General features: G+C 36.3%; 1 long non-coding RNA gene across 1 annotated transcript; it reads left to right on the forward strand.

Moving 5' to 3' along the window:
* The first annotated feature begins 268 nt into the window (after nt 1–268).
* LOC115424445 (uncharacterized) lies at nt 269–19556 on the forward strand. Its single transcript, XR_003936084.1, has 3 exons — nt 269–392; nt 13356–13360; nt 19545–19556. It is a non-coding gene; the product is annotated as an uncharacterized LOC115424445 (long non-coding RNA).
* The last annotated feature ends 672 nt before the right edge of the window (nt 19557–20228 follow it).

Here is a 20228-nt window from a genome sequence, read left to right on the forward strand (position 1 = left end):
AAAAGTCTGTGTGGGACATAACTAAATGTATTTACTCTAATATTCCACCTTCAGTTTGTGGACAGTGACTCCCTTACATGTCTGGTCCTTATAGAACACCTCAGTTATTCCAGCCTTTAGCTTCTTCTCATGCTCTGTCGTCACAATGTGGCTTTTATGGGTTATCGTTGCTTATGTTGTATTTGTTCGAAGTGGCTGTTTTTACAGAACTGAAATTAACACAAGATTTTTTTTTTTTTTTTTGCTTGAATTAAAGGTCCTGAACGGAGCATTTGTTTAAAGTAGATTACAGCGACACCTTCGGTCTGAACCGTTGGTGTTTTTAAGGGACAAAGACTCTGTTTCCCATGAGCACTAGCTCCTACTGTCATAAGGGCAGAACTCTGGCCAAGGTGTGTGTTTGAAGCGAATGAACAGTGTTGGGCAAATTACTTTTAAAATAATTGATTATAGTTACTAGTTACTTTCCCAAAAAAAGTAATTGAATTAGTAACAGAATTACTCTCTCATAAATGTAATTAGTTACCAGGGAAAGTAATTATTGTGTTACTTTTTTGAAAAACCTTCAAATATGTGAAAGGAAACTGATTTTGGAGCGTGTTTCACAGATCAGTTTCATAGAGAAGAACAGCAGACAGGTACTGAAGACCAGGACTGTAGTGAGGCCGGGGTCCACCGGGGCCAGGCCGGGGTCCACCGGGGCCAGGCCGGGGTCCACCAGGGCCAGGCCGGAGTCCATCAGGGCCAGGCCGGGGTCCACCAGGGCCCAGCTTTTCCACCACATGGGTGCATATGTGCATTTACAGAAGCAGATGCTCCTCCAGTTAATCCACATCTGTTTGTTCAGTGGCTCCACTCTGATCCATCAGTAAATGTCTTCAGTCCAGTCAGTCGGACTCACTGATAACTCCTCCCCTAAATTAGCTGTGCATGTAGCTGCGTTCAGGTAACTGTGTTGTGCTGGGACAACTCAAACTCTCAGATGTCATTAGTGGATCAGGTGAAGGGGGCGTGGACAGTTCAGACTCATGGACACACAGGTGAAGCATGAAGGCAGTGTGGGGGATCTGAATAGAAGAACGACTCGTAAACGAATCAGTTCTTATCGTTCACTGAAAAGAGCCTTGACTCGTCCGTGAACGTCACACCTCTGGTGCCTGGCTGAGTGAGTCAGGACAGATAACAGCTGTTCGATATCAGTGCATAGTAACGCACCACATTTCAGTGCCGGTAACGGCGTTGTAACGATTCAAATGGTAATTCATTAGATTACCCGTTACTGGAAAACAATAATGGCGTTGGTAACGCTGCTTTTTTTAACGCCGTTATTCCCAACACTGCTAATGAATGAAGAGTAGATCCTCTTTCCATCTCTGCATTTCTTTTTCCACACAGTAACTTGCAGGTGCAAAGTGACGTTTGAAATGAGACAACAGACAAAGTCCGTTTGTGTCGTAGTTTAAGAACTGGCATGAAAACGAAAGTGAAACCAAACTGAAGTCTGACTCCTGCTTCTGTGTGTTTTCATCTGGTGCTCCTCAGTGTTCCTCACAGACCGCTGGTCCACACCTGTCCCTGTAATGTCCATCTGCTGGAGCTGGAACCCACAGTATTCAGTCTGTTTCCTAAAGGCCTTCAGTCCTCCTTCATCTTCCTCATTGTGCATTAGTTCAGTTCAGCTTCAGCTGCTTCAGCCTTCTGCATTCACAGGATTCCACTGGGAGAACTGTCTAGTTCCTGAATGACACTTTAGTATCCAGGCCCCGGCATCAACTTTCAACTCCATCCAGAACCATTTCAGTGGTACCTTCCAAAGCCCTCAGTTTGGACTGAACCAATGCTCCAGATCCAACAGATTAGCCCCAGCGCAGAGCTAGCCCTGTGGCTAACACACCAGTGTTTACTAATGCCATGTTTCCACTTCACGGAACTGGCTCGACTCGACTCTGGTACCAGGTCCTATTCCTGGACACTGTTTACGTTACAGGATACTACCGACTTTACCTGGTCGTCATAGCGATGTGACACGTTACTTCCGTGTCGTCTGCTCAGAGTTGCTGATAAACTCACTTGTTGTGTGTTGTCTCGTCAAACTCATGCGTAATTTTTACGTCAGCCACCAAAGACTGAACCTCCTGACTGAATGGAGTAGTTTTACAGACTGTCATCATGTGGATTCACCTACCGACATATTTACTGTCAACTTCTGCATCTGTTTTTTGTAAAAGGGCGGGTCACAGAGATGACTCTGACCAATCAGTGGTCTGCAGTGTTTACACAGTGTCACCTTTTAGTATCTGGTCCCCAGTCCTGGAACCTCAGGGGAGGTGATACCAAAAAACTAGTACCAGGTACCAGATTCCAGGTCCTTTTTCATAATGGAAACACAAAAAGGTCGAGTCAAGTCGAGTTACCACGTAGTGGAAACGTGGCATAAGTGTTTAACTGAGCTACCAGCAGACACTAGAGTCCAGTCCAATGTTCCAGTGCATGTGTGAAGAACAGAAGCATGCTGTACCTGTGGACAAGGCAGAGGGACAACTGCAGCTGTTTTCACTCTTTTAACTCTATCCATGGGTTCAATGCACAGTTTCCCCTCTATTCTAATCTGTGCTCGTTCACTCTACCCTTTAGTTTGGTTTTTTTTTCTTTCTGCCAGTCCAGCTCCAGTTCCAGTGTCCACCATTACAACAAATAAATCCAACAAATCTCTTTCTTTAGGAAAAAGAACAGATCTCACTCCTCACTCGTTCATCTTACTTCTCACTGCTAACCTCTGCCGGTCTGTGTGGTGTTGTCATAGTGACAGAAGTCTGCCGTAAAGCAGTCCAGTCTTGTCCGACCTGACCAGGGAAGCTGGAAATAGCATTTGGAAGTAACCTACTCTGGTGCTGATCATCTCACTTTAAATTGCAGACTACGATCAGACACATGTATAAAAATGAGAGTTTTTCAAGATCACTCAGAAAGTCTGAACAGCACATTTAAGCAAGAAAATCTGCCAATGGAAGAAATGAAAATTATCTTGGTAAGATTTCAATTCACCCTTATATGTGCAAATGTTGTGGCGTAAATTAACCCTGTAAAGCGTGAACCATTAAATCATTGACAGAAAATTCCAGTTCTTTGAAACTGGAGCCTTTATTGGTCCTTCTGAACATTTTCTTTTTTTTTTTTTTTTTTTTCAAATTTCAGTTTCCATGTATGAGTTTCAATTTTGTATCATATTTGATCCATCAGGTCTCAATGCTCAAATATTATTACTTTGGAACAAACAAAAACATAATAGAACACAAACATATCGCACAAGTGGTTAATTCCTTTTCTAAATGGTCCCAGTTCTTCCTCCTTCCTCATTAATGTCAGTCTTGTAGTGTCACTGGAAAGGCCTCTGGTGAATGAACTCCTCCCCCTGGTGGATTATCTGTGTATTACATGTATCTAATTGTTTACATCAGGTTTTTCAAGGAATCAAATATCCCACTGATCATGTAGAGGGCTTCAAAACTCACGGATCAAATATGATATGTTTGGCGTTAAAGGGTTAAAGGCCAAACATTTACTGTGTCAAGGACACTTTCATTTATCCTTTTCGACCTAAATAAGGTATTTATTTTGGTGGTTTTTGGGTAACATAAGCTTGCTTGAATGAACGCAGTGTTTTATTTCAATGAATTTAGCTACACACTTGTTTATATGAAATGTTTAATGAATTATTTGCTTTAATATTAAACCATTTTGGATTTTGATCGATTGGAAAGGAATTCAAACAGGTTGTAGAAATCCACTGGATTTTTGCTCAAATTAATGTAAAGATAGTTTTGCAGCAGCTGGAGGGTTCAAATTCAAACTGTATGAACTATTAGGGTCCAAATACATACATAAATGAACCAAAGACACATCAGGGGTTAAAGCAGGGCTGTCAAACTCACTTTAGTTCAGTTCCACATTCAGCCTAATATGATTTAAAGTGGGCCAGACCAGTAAAATAACAAAAATAATAGGATAAGAACTTTTGAGTGAAAAAAGTAAATTCCATAATGAAAATGCTTACATCTACGAATTGTACATGAACAAATATGAATAACCTGAAAATTTGTTAGTAAAATAGGTGTAATGTTAACAATATTAGGCCTTAGTTTATCATTTATACATGTGAATCACAACTTAGAGATGACAGTGGATCTACAAATACACAAAACATTGAATAACAGGGAAAATGTTATTAAAATTCCACATACTTCTTGTAAGACATTTCAGATATTCACATTTTTTTGTAAAAGGCTAGTCTGTAAATCTAAACATTTTTGTGTAATTTTCTTTTTTTCCACTGAAACAAAGAACAAATTTACAGTTTTCATTATTTATAGATTATTATGATAGTATTTTACTGGTCTGATCCACTTTAGACTGAATTGACCTAAAAGGATTTGAACATCCTTGATTGTTAATATCTTCAGTGTAATTTTTGCATTTCACAAATTCATCTCAGGGGCCAGATCGAACCCTTTGGTGGGCTGCATTGGGCCCCCGGGCCGCATGTTTGACACCTGTGGGTTAAAGGGTTAACTATTAATGCTATATTGTAGTACTGATACTCGTCTGTGGAATGGCTCTGTGTGCAAATACCAGCAGCAGTAATTAAGCATCAATAGCCTCCTCACGGATCTAGAAGCGTCCATTATTCACATTCGTATTATCTCACATTGTCTTTTTAAGCACAGCCAAGAAAACAAATTAAAAACATTCGTTGTTTCTGCGTCGCCATTGGCCCATTTCCTCTAAAAGCATGTCCTTCAAGCATCTCCTCCTCAGAACACAGAAGCTAAGCCGCAGAAAGGCGAGCTGTCGTTTATCGCTGCCTGGCAGACAAATCCACTCTAAATGGCCGGTGATTTTCACTCATTGGCTCAATAATCCATTGGAGAATTTACTCAGGGACTCAGACACATTGTTGAGGTTGTTTTGTTTTTTATTTTTTTATTTACCCATGCTCCTTTTGGGCTCATTCCTCTGTATGAACCCTGTTCTACTTGAAGGAGACTTGTTTAAACAACACAGAAAATGGAAATGAATGCACGCAGAGTTCCGCCACGCAGACCGTGAAGTTGAAGAACTGCGATGGTTGTGTGTTTTCAGACGTCCTTGTTGAGAACTTGAAGAGGGAAACCTCAGCTACACATGGATGGTCGTCCCTCCAGCTGTTTCTACTCATTTAATCCCATTTTCTGCAATGGTGTTTAACCCTTAAAGACCCAAAGAGTCACCAGCGACCAAAAGTATCGACTGATATCAACTGTTTAATACCTGTTGATCCACTAATCCTATCAATACATGGAAATATTTGATGTAAAATACAGTTTTATCTCAATTATTTATAGGATAAAATGTACAAAAACTTGTAAAATGAGAATCAAATGAGCAAAACACTTGAAAAATAGCAGAAAATGAACCAAAAAACCTTGAAATAAGGCATAATAGTGAGCAAATTCTTCTAAAGTGAGAGGAAAATGAGTAAAAGACTTGAAAAATGAGGAGAATTCATCATTTCATACCATCCAGAACCCTGTATTTATTCTGTTAACCCTCAAAAAGCAAAACCATCCACTGATCTAAACTGTTTAATACCTGTTGGTCCACTAATCTGATAATTGGTGTAAAATACAGTTTTATCTCAATTATTTATAGAATAAAGTGTAGAAAATTTTAAAAATGAGAATCAAATGAGTAAAACACTTGGAAAATAAGGGGAAAAAATGAACCAAAAAAACTTGAAATGAGGCACACTAGTGAGCAAATTCTTCTAGAGTGAGAGCAAAATGAGTAAAAGACTTGAAAAATATATTAAAAAAAAAAAAATTACCAAAAACCTTGAAATGAGTCATGAAAGTGAACAAATTCTAAATAAAGTTTTTTGTACATTTTATCTGATAAATAATTGAGATAAAACTGTATTTTACAGATGACGGTGTTTCCACGGTAACTACAGACCCTCTGAACGTCCAAATATGGTCATATCTGATGACCATGAAAAGACAACAAACTGTATTTGACACTAATTATTGACACGTATTGATGGGATCAGTGGATGTACAGGAATGAGATGCTTTTGTTCAGCGGTGACTCTTTGGGTCTTAAAGGGTTACATTCCAAACATGAAGATCTGCTCCACCGTCACCTGCAGTAACATATGGATGAAGGCGACCTGTCCACAAACAACACAACAAGGGCAAGAAAGCATTTGTGTCGGAGGAATTCAAGGAAATTCATTTTATATTCATAGAGGTCAAACGGAGGCCGTCGTACTGTGCAGTGCAATCTCTGCTTGTCATTGATTGAAGAGTAAATTATGTTACTGTTGTGTGGTTGTTGTTTATGGCAGCCAGAGCCAAGAAAAACAGCAAAAGTCAGACTTTTTCTGCTGGATAATAAATGTTCTGTTTTTCTAGGCTTTTCCAGGTTTATTACTTCCACCAGGAGGTATTGTCATCGCTCTGCTTTGTGTGTTTGTTTGCGTGTTTGTTAGCAAGATAATTTAAAAAGTTATGGACAGATTTTCATGAGATTTTCAGGAAATGTTGATACTGGCACAAGGAAGAAATGATTAAATTTTGGTGGTGATCGGGGGTGGGGGGGCCACGGGGGCCCACTGATCTGCCTTAGCGGAGCTCTGCGCTCTCTGAATGCTTTTCTTGTTGTATGACTGTGGTTAGTTCAGTGTCTGAACATGGATGTTTGTGATTAAAAAACAACAGCAAAAAAATCTGGAACTTTTTAGGGAAGTAAGAGATTAAGAGTCATGTTTACAGATTAAATGTAAAAAAAAAAAAAAAAAATTAATGAATTTTCTCAGAGAAACTATTGGAAGACATTATAAGTGATATTTAAGGACGTGTACACTGGAACCTAAAATATTTTTAAGGGGAATCCTCTCAATGCTTATTCTGCACGTGCATCATAATTAGAGCTGGAAACAAGTGCAATTAAATCACTGGTAAATGCTGTAGTTTACAGGTCCTGTCCTCCATGGATTTAATGCACATTTTGAAATGAAAAATGTTTTCACGGAAATGTCAATTTATGAAAGAAAAAAAACAAAACAAAAAAAACATCCCTAATTTGGCTCACTTATTTTTTTTTTTCTTTTTAACACAAGATAAATGCATATTGAAGAAGATATAGAAACACCATTTTCAAATATATAGTAACATTGTGAAACTGTTATTTGACAGATCAGCTGTTTACTGTTGTTGTTTAATTGCTGTTTAATGTATATATTTATGTATGTTATATGTATATGTACTGTATATATATATGTGTGTGTGTGTGTGTATATATACAGTATAGATATATATTCTGAAAATTTGTATGTACATTATTTTCTTGCACTTTATTCTGTTTCTGCCGTTGACCAGTGAATTTCCCCATTGTAGCATCAGTAAATTCTAATGTAATGTAATCTAATTTACTCTAATGTAATCAAATTTTATTTAATCTAATCTCATTTAATCTTATCAAATCTCATGTATTCTAATCTAAAATAGTCTATAATCTAATCTAATGTAATCTAGTCTAATCTAATGTAATCTAAAATAATGTTATGTAATCTGGTCTAATCTAATTTAAGATAACTTTATCTCATGTAATCTCATGTAATCTAATCTAATCTAATCTAATCTACTAGTTCAGTTAAATGGTGTTAAAAATGTGTGTATCAGATTTGATACTGCAGGTATATAAGGTGTTCTATAAAAACATCCAAAATATTATAAACAAAATGATATGGTAAAATGATTTGTTTGGTTTTCTTAAAAAGTCTACTAAACATCTCAATTCTAAAAAAAAAAAAAATAAAAAAAAAAAAAAGTGAATTTAGAGCCTAGTTTTTAATGGGTCACATTTTACAGGGTTAACCCATAAAGACCCAGTGCTACGTATGTGGCAGTTCCAAAATGTTTTTTTTTTTCTCTATATTTAACTTTTCTGCAGTGATTTTTCATCATTTACTAGAATATTATCCTCTGTATTTTGTGTTTTTACAGTAAAAATCATGTATTTTCCTGTATTTAATTTACTGACCATCAATGTAGATGTTCAGATCAGATTAAAGTTGAAGGTTATTTTATCAGAAACAGAGAAAACTGAAGGAAAATTGTCTTTTTCAACAAAATCTCTCATTACCTGAACATAAACCCAGTGTCTCCATCCACTGTCATTGATCCAACTCCATGGGTTTTACTGGGGAATCAATGTTGCAGAAGATGACGGTAACTATGGAGCCTCTGAACGTCCAAATATGGTCATATCTGATGACCATGAAAAGATGAAGAACTGTATTTTACACCAATTATTTCCATGTATTGATCGGATTAGTGGATCAGCAGGTATTAAACAGTTTAGATCAGTAGATGGGTTTGTTTTTTCAGGGTTAACAGAATAAATATAGGGTTCTAGATATTATGAAATGATAAAATCTCCTAATTTTTCAAGTATTTTTCTCATTTTCTCCTCACTTTAGAAGAATTTGTTCACTTTTATGCCTCATTTCAAAGTTTCTTTGGTTCATTTTTTCCTTATTTTCAAGTATTTTGCTCATTTGATTCTCATTTTACAAGTTTTGTACATTTTATCCTATGAATAATTGATTCATTTTTGTTCAGTTTGTGGCTTATTTCTTTTCATGTTACTTAAAAAAAAAAAAAAATCATTTCACTCAGTCTGTTCTTGTTCATTTTGTTGCTTATTTGATACTTTTTTAAAACTTCATTTTAGTTAATTTGCTTTTAATTCTTATCATAGTCCATGGATTTTACTGGTGAATCAATGTTGTAGAAAATGACGGTGTTTCCACGGTAACTACAGAGCCTCTGAGCATCCAAATATGGTCATATCTAATGACCATGAAAAGAAGAATAACTGTATTTTATACCAATTATTTCTATGTATTAACAGGTTTAGTGGATCAGCAGGTATTAAACAGTTTAGATCAGTAGATGGTGGATGTTTGGGTCTTTATGGGTTCATGTTATTTGTGGTATTTTGTGTCGTTTTTTTTTTTTTTTTTTTTTTTTTTTTTTTTTTTTTTGCACCATTCTGTGCAGTTCCTCTTTCTGCCTCTAGGGGCAGCAGGACACCATCCCTCAGAGGTGTCAGATGTGAAAATGTGCCACAGCTTGTATGTTTCCTGCTGGGAGTCCTTGGCACTCGACCTTTTTTTGTCATTTGGGTCTGAGCACATGTCGATATAAACACACACACACACACCATTTTATTTATGTCCTGTTGTAGCTATAGACACACGTGCTCATGCAAACATGTATAATGGCAAATTAACTGCACACACACACACACACACACACACACACACACACACACACAGTGGTTTGCCTGTATTAGTGTGTGTGTGTTTGTGTGTGGGAGTGTGGTTTGCAGCTTTAATTAAACTTCCTCTATTTTCTCTCTGCTTGTCCCCATAGGGCCCTGTCTTCTTCCCGACCACATGCTTATTTATTTATAATTGCATTAAACTCCAGAGCTGAGCCACGGCTCGACGCCGTGCCAGACCTGTAGAGTCAGCCTGGGTTGTCACACTCTAATACAATTTCATGTACTGAAACATCCCACCGGCTGGGAAAACATTCACATTATCAACCATGTAAGGAAGGAGAGAACATTAGAAACAACAACGTTTAAAGACTTGGATTTACTTTTTACAGTACTGGAGTTAACAATGATCTAGAGCAGCGGTTCGCAAACTTTTTACAGTGGAGTAACCCTGGAACTGTACTTTTGTAGCCAAGTACCCTCAACTCCTGCTTCAGCATTTCTGATTGAAAAAAAAAAGGCAAAATTTGTTCCTGTGCCAAAGGTGTCTGTTTATATTTACAAAAAACAACCAGAGGTGGGGAGAGTAGCCAAAAATTATACTCAAGTAAAAGTACCGTTACTTTAGAAAAATGTTACTCAAGTAAAAGCAAAAAGTAGTCATTCAAATAATTACTCAAGTAAAAATAAAAAAAGTATGCAATGAAAAAATTACTCAAGTACTGAGTACTTCTGAGTAACATCATATTTCTTTTAAATTCAATTCATAAATGAAATGTAAAAATAAAATATATATGGGAGCATTACAGCTAGTTACAAATATACCTGGTAATAGTCATTGTTGGTTCAGTCACATGAATATCTAGTCTGTTCTTATGGAGGCAGATTCTGTGCATGGTTTTCTGTTTACTTTGACCAGTTAGCCTGGATATCTGTGAACATATTTTCTTTTAACTTCTTTAACTCATGTGAATCATGTGAGTTTTTGGCAGAAGTCTTTCTAACAAAACAAAACAAATGGTTCGTACTTTAACAAATGACCAAAAATAAAAGTAACGAGCGAAATGGACATCATTGTAATGGAGTAGAAGTAGCATTTCTTCATCATAAATATACTTGAGTAAAAGTAAAAAGTATGTTGTATTAAAAGTACTCTTAAAAGTACAATTTATGTAAAAAGTTACTTAAGTAAATGTAACACAGTAAATGTAATGTGTTACTACACACCTCTGAAAACAATGTATATTTAACAGTTTATATATATATATATATATATATATATATATATATATATATATATATATATATATATATATGTGTATATATTTACATGTTGGGGGTTGGGACTTATGTAAAGGACAGCAAAAATGTACACACTGTATGATACATCCATGTTATGCTGTTGAAAATCAATAAATAAAATTATATATAAAAAACAAAACAAAGAAACCAACAAATTATTCAAACTAAATTTATTTTAAAGTAATTCCTTTTCAAAATGGTCAGAGTTCTGCCTCCTTCCTCATTAACCCTTTAACACCAAATGTATCATATTTGATCCATGAGTTCTGAAGCCCTCCACATGATCAGTGTGATGTTTTGTTTTTTCTAGAAAAACCTGATGTTTACAATTAGATACATGTAATACACAGATAATCCACCAGGGGGAGGAGTTCATTCACCAGAGGCCTTTCCAGTGACACTACCAGACTGACATGAAAGAGGAAGAACTGGGACCATTTAGAAAAGAAATGAACAATTTGTTAGACATGTTTGTGTTCTATTATGTTTTTGTTTGTTCAAAAGTAATAGTATTTGAGCATTGAGACCTGATGGATCAAATATGATACAAAATTGAAACTCATACATGGAAATTGATATTTGAAAATTATGATTTTTTTGGTTGTTCAAAAGGCCTAATAAAGGCTCCAGTTTCAAAGAACTGGAATTTTCTGTCAATGATTTAATGGTTCAGACTTTACAGGGTTAATGACAGTCTGGTAGTGTCACTGGAAAGGCCTCTGGTGAATGAACTCCTCCCCCTGGTGGATTATCTGTGTATTGCATGTATCTAATTGTATACATCAGGTTTTAAATATCACAGTGATCATGTAGAGCAGGGCTCTCATACTCATTTTCTTTTAGGTTCCACATTCAGCCCCATTTGATCTCCAGTGGGCCGGACCAGTAAAATAATAACAGAATAACCTATAAATAATGACAACTCCATGAAAATACTTACTTTTATAAACTATCCAAAAATGTGAACAACCTGAAAAAAACAAACAAACAAACTGAAATTGAAATTAAAAAATTAGGAAAATTTAGTGCAAATTAGGAAAATTTAGTGCAAGTTTAACAATATTCTGCCTCAACTTCTCATTTCTACATGTGCCTTCTGGATCAGATCTACAAAGACACTAAACACTGAGGAACAGGCAGAAAACTGTTAAAACTGTGCTGAATTTTCTTTAGACTTTTCAGGTTGTTCATATTTGTTCAGGTTATTCATGTTTTCTTTTTACGGGATAGTTTGTAAATGTAAATATTTTCAAAATTTAATGTTATTTTTTCACTAAAACAAAGACAAAAATTTGAAGTTTGTATTATTTCTAGGCCTAATGTAATATTATTTTTCTCACATCAAACCAAGATGAAAATAGTCAGTCTTTTGTGTAGGTTATTCTGCTGTTATTTATTTATTTATTTTTTTTACTGTGGATCATATCGGTCTGTATGTGGAACCTGAACTAAAATGAGTTCCACAGCCTTGACTGAGGAATTTGTGCACTTTGTAAATTCATTCCATGGGCCGGATTGGAACCTTTGGTGGTACGCATTTGGCCCCCGGGACGCATGTTTGACACCCCTGGTGTAGAGGGCTTCAAACCCATGGATCAAATATGATACGTTTGGCGTTATAGGGCTAAGATGAGTTTGCAGATGTAAATATTTTGATTTGATTTGATTTGATTTGATTTGATTTGATTTGATTTGATTTTGATTTGATTTGATTTGATTTATTTATTTCGAACATGCAAAAAAAAAAAACATGCAAAAAAAAAACAACCAAAAAAACAAAACAAAATAAAAACAAAATAAAACATTCAAATGGACAGAATCTATCTCCAAGCATTTTCATAACATAATTTAACTTTTTTCACTGTTATTATTTGACTTCAGATCATTTTGATCTGAATGTGGAACCTGGAACTGAACTGAAGTGAGTCCATATGATTCAGAAACATGGGAGTGTGGACTGTTTTCAAGAACGTTCACCTGTAAAAAACAACAACAACAACAAAACAACAAAAAAATATTCTTCCAAACATCATGCCTCAGTGTTGAGTTCCTCAGGAGATCAAACATCACAGAGAATAAAGGAACTCAGGTGTACCGACGTCCCTCCTCTTCCCTTTCTTCAACTTCCAGATTCCTCTTCATCTTTTTTGTTTATCTTCCTCATTTACGTTGCCTTAAATTTCCCACCAGACAACCTTTTGGACGAGCATCACAGGAGCTCGGTTTGTTCATCCCAAGTGCTTTTGTTAAAAGTTGGATTTAAATCTTCAAAAGAGAAAATCACATTACGATATTCTTATACGACTACGAAATTTGCCAAGATACCCTACACGGGCAGCTACCCACATGTGCATCTGCAACACAAAATAAAGCCTGCGTTCTTTTCAGAGCCCGTTTCAACGCCGTCGTAATCATATTATAGCGCATCTTTTCATGTCACATCATCAAGCCGGTGAAGCTGTAAATCTGTACAAAGACACTGTACCCTCATTTATATTTTTCATTATTCCCAGTACGTTTTTAATTGCTTGTTACATTACCTCCTGTGGTGTCTTTCTCGACGTGCTGAGATGACCCACTTTCCTCAGGGCAATAATTCTGTAAAACTAAGAAAAAAGAAGAAAAAAATGTGTGGTGGCGTCTCTGTGTTTAATGGGGATTGACCTGAAAAACATAATTACAAACCTTGGCCGTAATTGTGCAGATAAAGGGAAGTACTTACTGATGAGGTGGCGTTCCTCAGTTCAATGCACTTGGCTTTTCTGCAAGAAAATAGATGTAGGATGTGATAAAAAACAGCAGCGGAATAAGGGTTATTGTGCAGAAAAGACAGGAGGTACTGTATGTGGAAGCCAATAACATAATAACGGCCGATAACATCATACATTTGCCTTTTGGTAACACGATAATAAGTCCACACTATGAAGCATTAGTGAAGCATTAACAAATACTGAATTCAATATTTATAAAGCATACGTCTGACATGAATACTCATTAGTATATGGTTTATAAGAGCAGTTATAAATGTTTTACTCATCATCCATAATCATAATCATTCATTATTCAATTTGTTTGATAATCCCATGTGCTGCCTTTCCTTTGTTAGAATAACTCAGACTTTTCTGAGTCTTTACTCATTACAAACCTTTAAATCTCATTTGTAAATGCTTTAGATGTCATAGATAGTGCACACTTTAGATGAACTCACACCATAGACTTAATTAATGAGTAGTACGTAAGTGCTTTAGAACTACCTGAAGTAATGAATTCCTGTATTAATAACTGTTTACAGGACATCTACTGGAGAATAAATGTGTGAGTTAGTATAAAATACACACTAACATATTCACTAACCATTAGTACATGTGTGAATAGTGTATGTGCGAGCATAAACGCACATCAAAACTGGTTTGTATGAATGAATGAAAGAATGAATGAATTTATTTTTGGTTTTACATCAATCATTGTTCTTAGTACATTAATCATAACAAAACAAACCAAAAAAGGAATAGGCTAGAAGCAAAAGCTGATTTTTTTTGCCTGTCCTTTTCACTAGGGATGGGAATCGAGAACCGGTTCTTTTTGAGAACCGGTTCCCAGTAGCTCGATTCCTTGGAATCGTTTGCCTGCCTGCTTAACGATTCTGCTTATCGATTCTGCCCTCGTTGTGCATGCGCGATGACATCACGCATACGCTGCATTGTTTTGGTCAGAACGTAGCCAACATGGCGTCGAGGCAGAAACGGTCTAAACAGACCACACCAGGTCCAAACAGACCACACCAGGTCCAAACAGACCAGACCAGGTCTAAACAGACCAGACCAGGTCCAAACAGACCAGACCAGGTCCAAACAGACCACACCAGGTCCAAACAGACCAGACCAGGTCCAAACAGACCACACCAGGTCCAAACAGACCAGACCAGGTCTAAACAGACCAGACCAGGTCCAAACAGACCAGACCAGGTCCAAACAGACCACACCAGGTCTAAACAGACCAGACCAGGTCCAAACAGACCACACCAGGTCTAAACAGACCAGACCAGGTCCAAACAGACCACACCAGGTCCAAACAGACCAGACCAGGTCCAAACAGACCACACCAGGTCCAAACAGACCAGACCAGGTCTAAACAGACCAGACCAGTCCAACAGACCAGACCAGGTCCAAACAGACCACACCAGGTCTAAACAGACCAGACCAGGTCCAAACAGACCACACCAGGTCCAAACAGACCAGACCAGGTCCAAACAGACCACACCAGGTCTAAACAGACCAGACCAGGTCCAAACAGACCACACCAGGTCTAAACAGACCAGACCAGGTCCAAACAGACCAGACCAGGTCCAAACAGACCACACCAGGTCTAAACAGACCAGACCAGGTCCAAACAGACCAGACCAGGTCCAAACAGACCAGACCAGGTCTAAACAGACCAGACCAGGTCCAAACAGACCACACCAGGTCTAAACAGACCAGACCAGGTCCAAACAGACCACACCAGGTCTAAACAGACCACACCAGGTCTAAACAGACCACACCAGGTCCAAACAGACCACACCAGGTCTAAACAGACCACACCAGGTCTAAACAGACCACACCAGGTCCAAACAGACCACACCAGGTCTAAACAGACCACACCAGGTCTAAACAGACCACACCAGGTCCAAACAGACCACACCAGGTCCAAACAGACCACACCAGGTCTAAACAGACCACACCAGGTCTAAACAGACCAGACCAGGTCCAAACAGACCACACCAGGTCTAAACAGACCACACCAGGTCCAAACAGACCACACCAGGTCTAAACAGACCACACCAGGTCCAAACAGACCACACCAGGTCCAAACATCATTTTCATCATTGAATGTTTTTTTTTTTTGCACTAAAACATAGACAAAAGTTTGGAGTTGTCATTATTTACAGGTTATTCTGTTATTATTTTACTGGTCCAGCCCACTGCAGATCAAATCAGGTTGAATGTGGAACCTGAAAGAAACTGAGTTTGAGAGCCCTGCCCTGTAACATGTGCAGTATGTGTCTAATGTTTACAGCCTTCTGTATTATTCATCCTTTCACTGTCTTTATCCCACAGTATTTAAATTCTCATGTCATTTGCACTTTTCCAACACCATTTGCACTACTGTCAAACTATTTGCACTACTAAATTATACATATATATATATCTTATACCTCTATTATTTTTTCTGATGTAAATAAGTGTGCCTTCTACTGTCTTTTTTGCGCCTTGTAATTTCTTGCACTAAGTTGGAGAGTTCTACCTCAATTTCGTTGTACTTGTACAATGATAATAAAGAGATTCTGATTCTGAAAAGTCCTGAACCAATAACATAATAACTTTTGGCCAATAACGTAATCACTTATTATGCTGCTTGCAAGTTATTACGTTATTGGCCTTGTAAAAATAAAACAAACTTTGCAAATGTAATAACTGAGCCAATAACGTAATAATATATTAATATCACTGTATTTAAGTTTCATTTATTAGATATAACTGTGATTAAATCTCCCTCTCTCTCTCTCTCTCTTTTATGCAAGAATTTCAACAAAATTAACTGTTCACCAAAGAAAGTTGGTTGACATATTTTATCACAGATATATCTAATAAATTAAACCTAAATACAGTGATATTAATATATGATTTTGTTATTGGCTCAGTTATTAATTACATGTGCAAAGAATTTTTTTTCCAGGCCAATAACGTAATAAGTTACCATGTTATTTGCCCAAAGTTAGTACATTATTGTTTCAGGACTTTTATTACGTTATTGGCCATATTTTGATGGTTTATCACATGGAAATGCTAACCCTTAAAGATTAAAAAATATACTTAACTTCCTGTCAGCTGAGCTGCATGTAAGTTATTGTAAATATAGAAGAAATTATTTACAATGCAATTTACAAAATCTAATTATTTTGTTTTGTTCTTTACCACAAAACTGTAAAAGTGTTTCAGGTATTTCTCATTGATACTATTAGTGAATAGTCAGTGCTGTGTGCTCTGGTCTGTGTATTCTGCATTGTTTAAAAAAACAACAACAACAAAACATGACTTTTTCTTTTCTTTTACTGAAGGTAGACATGTTTTGCTGGTTTAATTTGAGGTTTTGTGAAAGATAACAGAAAAAACTGTGATACTTAGTTTTATCGACAGCACAGGATAAATAAAACACATTTCCCTGTCTCTTTTATTGTATGATATTTAATTTTACAGACTCTTTCCATCACTGCTGCTCCAGTATGTCTACTTGTGCTGCTGTACAGATGAATGTCCTGCCTGGGGATCCATAAACTTTTATGTTCTTTCCTCTTAATTAACTCTTTCAGCTGTAATCTTAAAATTAAATGACTCTACATTAAGCAGAGTCTGGCACTGCTGATATTCAGTGATGTACAGCGCATGTGACAGACGAATGGAAACAGTTTTGACTTTTTTTTTTTTTTTAGAGATTTTTTTTTTCCCCCAAAATGTTATTGACATAATGCCATATACAAAAAAGATCAGTAGAACAGTAATAAACATAACATGGAAAACATAATGCTCGAGGTGAGGCAGGAAGAAATTAAATATAAATACATAGATGGGTAAGTAAATTAAATAAATAAAAGTAAAAAAAAAATTACAACTTAAATTTGTTACATAAGGCTTTAGTTTTCACAGCTTTAGAGTTCATGCAAAAGTTAAGAGTGTCCAAGTAGGATCTGAAGTAGGATTGAAAGACCACAAAGTTGGGTTTCTGTTTGGCAAATATACTTGCATGCACATGAAATTTTGCTAATAACGAAGTGAGATTAAGAATAAACAGTTTCTTAACAGGCAGATCATTAATAAAGAAACCAAATAAAATATATTCAATATTGAAGTTTAGAGAAATATCCAGTTTTGTATTTAAAAAAAGACTGAAATCACACCAAAAAATGTGACTGATGGCCCATTCCCAAAACAGATGAACTAATGTTTCAAAAGTATTGAGACAAAATGAGCAAAGAGGGTCGACATTGATCTTATACTGAACCAGAGCTGAATGAACTGTTTTTTTGTTGTTGTTGTTGTTGTTGTTTTTTTTTTTAAAGTTCCAGCAAAATCAAAACAATGTCCGCGTGCACCGGTCACGTGTCCAAACCCGGAAGTGGACCGGCAGATCCTGTCAAAAGCCCTCAACTCTGGAAAAACAGCGATAAAAAAAAGGTGAGTTGTTGAATATGACACCAGCTTTCCCCGCAGATACTGGTTCTATCTCTTTGTATTCCTCCTGACTCTACGTGCTGTTGATGTTTCGTCGTTATTTAAGCCGTTAAATGTGTTGGAGCCGTTAGCTAACCGCAGCTGGAGCATTAGCAGGTCCGTTGCTGATGCTGACCCGCTGATGTTTGTCACTTTTCGGCTGTTTTTCCTCTGTTACTCCGTCCTGTTGGGCTCAGCTGGGTTCGTGTGGGTGATATTAGTTAGGTGTAAAAGTTAGCACCCGGTGCGAAATAATGAACCCACCATAAGAACAGGTTTAGCCGAGCCGGTAAGTGTAGCCTGTTTCCTGCCAAATAGTGACCCCTCCCCTCCCCTTTTATTCATCCTCCTCTAATGCACCTGCAGGATGAGTGGAAATAAAAGCAGCAGGGATGGAAGAAAGAAAAGAAAGAAAAACAGACTGTCAGTACACTCCACTGCAAGGAAAAGGTCTGTATTCAAAATTAATTAAGTGGAATTTTAATTAAAATACTTGAAGCATAAGAAGTAAAAGTATTCCATTGTACAGTTAAATGATCCCTGTTAGTGATAGATAGATAGATAGATAGATAGATAGATAGATAGATAGATAGATAGATAGATAGATAGATAGATAGATAGATAGATAGATAGATAGATAGATAGATAGATAAAAAATAAAATAATAGATAGATAGATAGATAGATAGATAGATAGATAGATAGATAGATAGATTAAAAAAATAAAATGTTAGATAGATAGATAGATAGATAGATAGATAGATAGATAGATAGATAGATAGATAGATAGATAGATAGAAAAATAAAATAATAGATAGATAGATAGATAGATAGATAGATAGATAGATAGATAGATAGATAGATAAAAAACAAAATGATAGATAGATAGATAGATAGATAGATAGATAGATAGATAGAAAGATAGATTAAAAAAATAAAATGTTAGATAGATAGATAGATAGATAGATAGATAGATAGATAGATAGATAGATAGATAGATAGAAAGATAGATTAAAAAAATAAAATGTTAGATAGATAGATAGATAGATAGATAGATAGATAGATAGATAGATAGATAGATAGATAGATAGATATGAAAATATTTACATTTACCTGTCTTGGCAGAGGTCTGCACTCTCCGAGTGCTTTTCTTGTTTTTAAACTGTTTTGCACGACGCACCATAAGAGAGTTGTCTCTTAATTTCGTTGTACATATGTATAATGACAATAAAGGCATTCTATTCTATTCTATTCTATTCTATTCTATTCTATTCTATTCTATTCTATTCTAAATTGGGCTGAATGTGGACCCTGAATGAAATTGAGCTTGACAGCCCTGGTCTAGTGGATTAGAGGAGTAAAACATGCATTGCTAAGTCCCCAGATTGTATAATATTTGAGTAAAAGTAGAAAAAACAGAACCAATAAAGCTATAGATGCATAAATTGAATAATTTTAAGCTCAAAATAACTGAAGAGTTAAAGAGTTTAGTTTCAATGTTTTTTCTTATAAAACACACATTTGAATGTAATCTAAAGTTAATATGAGGCTCCAGAAATGACATTTAATCAAATCCACTGGATATCTGATGAATTTGGCCTTTTTCATTTCCACTTTTCTGTCTTTGTTGCCATTTCAGCTGAAGCTCAGCTGAATATTTTGTACTAAAAAGACTAACTTTGAAAGATATCCAAATGATATGTGTAAAAGCTGAACTCCAGAATTAATGTTTTCGACTTTACGCCTCATCGCTGTGATTGAAGGAACATTACAAAGTGTTTTTTTTCCTGAACAGCAGAAACGATTAGAGGACACCAAACCTGTTTCAGTATTCACAGACACACCTGACTGTTGTTTTAATACAAGCTGTCCTTTAACGCACACAGCTTGAATGTTAAACACAAAAATGATTTTATTTTTCTCATTACAGTTTGCTGTAAAACACAACTTTTGGAATTAAATTCTAATCAACGGTGTTAAAAAAACAAGTATCCAATCATTTAACACATTCTTTAATTACAGACCAGAGCAGAGACGCAGCAACACAGAGGAATAAATGACAAAATATGAGAGTCGTAGTTGTTTATTCAGTCGAATCTCAGTGCATTTTAAAGTGTTGGCTGGTTTTTCCTTCAGTGGATTCCGTTCTCTATGTGTGTGTTCATGTATGTGCAGCGAGGCGGGGGGGATTTCAGGAATATTTGACATGAATGAATGTGTGTTTGACTCTTATCAGTCCATGGATGTAAATGTTCGAACACTGCAGATGCTGTGGTTCTTCACTGGGACGGACACATGCTTTGGAAATTAATGATTAACGTATTAATTTCACTATCAGTCATTGACCGTTATCTAC

This window comes from Sphaeramia orbicularis, chromosome 8 (genome assembly GCF_902148855.1).
Source record: "Sphaeramia orbicularis chromosome 8, fSphaOr1.1, whole genome shotgun sequence".
Classification (NCBI taxonomy): Eukaryota; Metazoa; Chordata; class Actinopteri; order Kurtiformes; family Apogonidae; genus Sphaeramia; species Sphaeramia orbicularis.